Consider the following 5,590-nt stretch of genomic DNA (forward strand, 5'->3'; position numbering starts at 1 on the left):
TAGCACGTGAACTTATTATGAGCAGGCAGCTGAATAATTGTCCCTCTTATACAACCTAAACACACCAAGTCTGCCAATACGAGACCCTCGTTCATTGACATAAGGGGAAGAAGTGTACCCCTAAGGGCTCGTTTTTCCGTGTTTTAACACAGTATTATTGAGATCTAACAGACAGTAATGCCGAGGAATGTACAGGGGAAGTTATTGGAACCAATGAAATGTAAATAAGAAAAAAGCAAAGTGGATGAAAAAATAACCAGCCGTGGGCAGGAAATGAACCTACGACCTTCGGGTAACGCGTTCGATGCTCTAAGCACTGAGCTACCACAGCGGCCTTCCCTCCATCCACTTTTTTTTACTTTATATGTGAATTTAAAAGTAGGAGTGACAGTCGGCGCCATCTATAAGCCAAACAACGAATGCAAAAACACTCTTATTCGCATGTTTGGCGTCACGTAGCACGTGAACCTATTATGAGTGGCAGCTGACTAATTTTCCCTCTTATACAGCCTAAACACACCAATTCTGCCAGTACGAGACACTCGTTCAATGAAATAAGGGAAAGAAGTGTATACCTAAGGGCTCGTTTTTCCGTGTTTTAACACAATAATAATGAGATCTAACAGACAGTAATGGCAAGAAATGTACAGGGGAAGTTATTAGAACCAATGGAATGTAAATAGGAAGAAAGAAAAGTGGATGAAAAAGTAACCAGCCGTGGGCAGGAATCGAACCTGCGACCTTCGAATAAAGCGTTCGATGCTCTAACCACTGAGCTACCACAGCGGCCTTCCCTCCATCCACTTTTTTGAGTTTATATGTGAATATAGAAGTAGGAGTGACAGTCAGCGCCATCTATGAGCCAAACGACGAATGTGAAAAGACACTTATGCACATGTTTGGCGTCACGTAGCACGTGAACTTATTATCAGCGGGCAGCTGATTATTTGTCCCTCTTATACAACCTAAACACACCAAGTCTGCCAATACGAGACCCTCGTTCATTGACATAAGGGGAAGAAGTGTACCCCTAAGGGCTCGTTTTTCCGTGTTTTAACACAATCTTAATGAGATCTAACAGACAGTAATGCCAAGGAATGTACAGGGGAAGTTATTAGAACCAATGGAATGTAAATAAGAACAAAGAAAATTGGATGAAAAAATAAACAGCCGTGGGCAGGAATCGAACCTATGACCTTCGAATAACGCGTTCGATGCTCTAACCACTGAGCTACCACAGCGGCCTTCCCTCTATCTACTTTTTTGAGTTTATCTGTGAATTTAGAAGTAGGAGTGACAGTCAGCACCATCTATAAGCAAAACGACGATTGTGAAAACACTCTTATGCGCATGTTTGGCGTCACGTAGCACGTGAACTTATTATGAGCGGGCAGCTGTTTAATTGTCCCTCTTATACAACCTAAACACACCAAGTCTGCCAGTACGAGGCCCTCGTTCAATGAAATAAGGGAAAGAAGTTTATACCTAAGGGCTCGTTTTTCCGTGTTTTTACACACTATTAATGAGATCTAACAGATAGTAATGCCAAGGAATGTACAGGGGAAGTTATTAGAACCAATGGAATGTAAATAAGAAGAAACATAAGTGGATGAAAAAATAACCAGCCGTAAGCAGGAATCGAATTTATGACCTTTGAATAACGCGTTCGATGCTCTAATCAGTTAGCTACCACAGCGGCCTTCCCTCCATCTACTTTTTTGAGTTTATCTGTGAATTTAGAAGTAGTAGTGACAGTCAGCACTATCTATATGCAAAACGACGATTGTGAAAACACTCTTATGCGCATGTTTGGCGTCACGTAGCACGTGAACTTATTATGAGCGGGCAGCTGACTAATTGTCCCTCTTATACAACCTAAACACACCAATTCTGCCAGTACGAGACACTCGTTCAATGAAATAAGGGAAAGAAGTGTATACCTAAGGGCTCTTTTTTCTGTGTTTTAACACAATCTTAATGAGATCTAACAGACAGTAATGGCAAGAAATGTACAGGGGAAGTTATTAGAACCAATGGAATGTAAATAGGAAGAAAGAAAAGTGGATGAAAATGTAACCAGCCGTGGGCAGGAATCGAACCTAACACCTTGGAATAACGTGTTCGATGCTCTAATCAGTTAGCTACCACAGCGGCCTTCCCTCCATCTACTTTTTTGAGTTTATCTGTGAATTTAGAAGTAGGAGTGACAGTCAGCACCATCTATAAGCAAAACGACAATTGTGAAAACACTCTTATGCGCATGTTTGGCGTCACGTAGCACGTGAACTTATTATGAGCGGGCAGCTGAATAATTGTCCCTCTTATACAACCTAAACACACCAAGTCTGCCAGTACGAGACCCTCGTTCAATGAAATAAGGGAAAGAAGTTTATACCTAAGGGCTCGTTTTTCCGTGTTTTTACACACTATTAATGAGATCCAACAAATAGTAATGCCAAGGAATGTACAGGGGAAGTTATTAGAACCAATGGAATGTAAATAAGAAGAAACATAAGTGGATGAAAAAATAACCAGCCGTAAGCAGGAATCAAATTTATGACCTTTGAATAACGCGTTCGATGCTCTAATCAGTTAGCTACCACAGCGGCCTTCCCTCCATCTACTTTTTTGAGTTTATCTGTGAATTTAGAAGTAGTAGTGACAGTCAGCACTATCTATATGCAAAACGACGATTGTGAAAACACTCTTATGCGCATGTTTGGCGTCACGTAGCACGTGAACTTATTATGAGCGGGCAGCTGACTAATTGTCCCTCTTATACAACCTAAACACACCAATTCTGCCAGTACGAGACACTCGTTCAATGAAATAAGGGAAAGTGTATACCTAAGGGCTCTTTTTTCCGTGTTTTAACACAATCTTAATGAGATCTAACAGACAGTAATGGCAAGAAATGTACAGGGGAAGTTATTAGAACCAATGGAATGTAAATAGGAAGAAAGAAAAGTGGATGAAAAAGTAACCAGCCGTGGGCAGGAATCGAACCTAACACCTTGGAATAACGTGTTCGATGCTCTAATCAGTTAGCTACCACAGCGGCCTTCCCTCCATCTACTTTTTTGAGTTTATCTGTGAATTTAGAAGTAGGAGTGACAGTCAGCACCATCTATAAGCAAAACGACAATTGTGAAAACACTCTTATTCGCATGTTTGGCGTCACGTAGCACGTGAACTTATTATGAGCGGGCAGCTGTATAATTGTCCCTCTTATACAACCTAAAGACACCAAGTCTGCCAGTACGAGACACTCGTTCAATGAAATAAGGGAAAGAAGTGTATTTCTAAGGGCTCGTTTTTCCGTGTTTTAGCACAATCTTAATGAGATCTAACAGACAGTAATGCCAAGGAATGTACAGGGGAAGTTATTAGAACCAATGGAATGTAAATAAGAACAAAGAAAATTGGATGAAAAAATAAACAGCCGTGGGCAGGAATCGAACCTATGACCTTCGAATAACGCGTTCGATGCTCTAACCACTGAGCTACCACAGCGGCCTTCCCTCCATCCACTTTTTTGAGTTTCTATGTGAATATAGAAGTAGGAGTGACAGTCAGCGCCATCTATGAGCCAAACGACGAATGTGAAAAGACACTTATGCACATGTTTGGCGTCACGTAGCACGTGAACTTATTATGAGCGGGCAGCTGAATAATTGTCCCTCTTATACAACCTAAACACACCAAGTGGTCCAGTACGAGACCCTCGTTCATTGACATAAGGGGAAGAAGTGTACACCTAAGGGCTCGTTTTTTCCGTGTTTAACACAATAATAATGAGATCTAACAGACAGTAATGCCAAGGAATGTACAGGGGAAGTTATTGGAACCAATGAAATGTAAATAAGAAAAAAGAAGAGTGGATGAAAAATTAACCAGCCGTGGGCAGGAATTGAACCTACGACCTTCGGATAACGCGTTCGATGCTCTAACCACTGAGCTACCACAGCGGCCTTCCCTCCGTCTACTTTTTTTAGTTTATATGTGAATTTAGAAGTAGGAGTGACAGTCGGCGCCATCTATAAGCCAAACAACGATTGTGAAAACACTCTTATTCGTATGTTTGACGTCACGTAGCACGTGAACTTATTATGAGCGGGCTGCTGACTAATTGTCCCTCTTATACAACCTAAACACACCAATTCTGCCAGTACGAGACACTCGTTCAATGAAATAAGGGAAAGAAGGGTATTTCTAAGGGCTCGTTTTTCCGTGTTTTAACACAATAATAATGAGATCTAACAGACAGTAATGCCAAGGAATGTACAAGGAAATTATTAGAACCAATGGAATGTAAATAAGAAGAAAGAAAATTGGATGAAAAAATAAACAGCCGTGGGCAGGAATCGAACCTATGACCTTCGAATAACGCGTTCGATGCTCTAACCACTGATCTACCACAGCAGCCTTCCCTCCATCCACTTTTTTTTAGTTTATATGTGAATTTAGAAGTAGTAGTGACAGTCAGCGGTATCCATAAGCCAAACGAAGAATGTGAAAACACTCGTTTGCGCATGTTTGGCGTCACGTAGCACGTGAACTTATTTTGAGCGGGCAGCTGAATAATTGTCCCTCTTATACAACCTAAACACACCAAGTCTGCCAGTATGAGACCCTCGTTCAATGAAATAAGGGAAAGAAGTGTATACCTAAGGACTCGTTTTTTTCGTGTTTTAACACAATATTAATGAGATCTACAGACAGTCATGCCAAGGAATGTACAGGGGAAGTTATTAGAACCAATGGATTGTACATAGGAAGAAAGAAAAGTGGATGAATAAATAACCAGCCGTGGGCAGATATCGATCCTACGACCTTCGAATAACGCGTTAGATGCTCTAACCACTGAGCTACTACAGCGGCCTTCCCTCCATCTACTTTTTTGAGTTTATATGTGAATTTAGAAGTAGTAGTGACAGTCAGCGCCATCTATAAGCCAAACGACAATGTGAAACACTCTTATGCGCATGTTTGGCGTCACGTGGCACGTGAACTTATTATGAGCGGGCAGCTGATTAATTGTCCCTCTTATACAACCTAAACACACCAAGTCCACCAGTACGAGACCCTCATTCAATGAAATAAGGGAAAGAAGTTTATACGTAAGGGCGCGTTTTTCCGTGTTTTTACACACTATTTATGAGATCTAACAGATAGTAATGCCAAGGAATGTACAGGGGAAGGTATTAGAACCAATGGAATGTAAATGAGAAGAAAGAAAAGTGGATGAAAAAATAACCAGCCGTGGGCAGGAATCGAACCTAACACCTTGGAATAACGTGTTCGATGCTCTAATCAGTTAGCTACCACAGCGGCCTTCCCTCCATCTACTTTTTTGAGTTTATCTGTGAATTTACAAGTAGGAGTTACAGTCAGCACCATCTATAAGCAAAACGACAATTGTGAAAACACTCTTATTCGCATGTTTGGCGTCACGTAGCACGTGAACTTATTATGAGCGGGCAGCTGAATAATTGTCCCTCTTATACAACCTAAAGACACCAAGTCTGCCAGTACGAGACCCTCGTTCAATGAAATAAGGGAAAAAAGTGTATACCTAAGGGCTCGTTTT

The 5,590-nt window shown here is 41.2% G+C and overlaps 1 non-coding gene across 1 annotated transcript; it reads right to left on the reverse strand.

Annotated features, from left to right (window-relative positions):
* Window positions 1-713: 713 nt before the first annotated feature.
* Window positions 714-786, reverse strand: TRNAK-CUU (transfer RNA lysine (anticodon CUU)). The gene has a single exon. It is a non-coding gene; the product is annotated as a tRNA-Lys (tRNA).
* Between the last annotated feature and the right edge of the window lie 4,804 nt (window positions 787-5,590).

This window comes from Rhipicephalus microplus, chromosome 1, assembly GCF_043290135.1.
Source record: "Rhipicephalus microplus isolate Deutch F79 chromosome 1, USDA_Rmic, whole genome shotgun sequence".
NCBI lineage: Eukaryota > Metazoa > Arthropoda > Arachnida > Ixodida > Ixodidae > Rhipicephalus > Rhipicephalus microplus.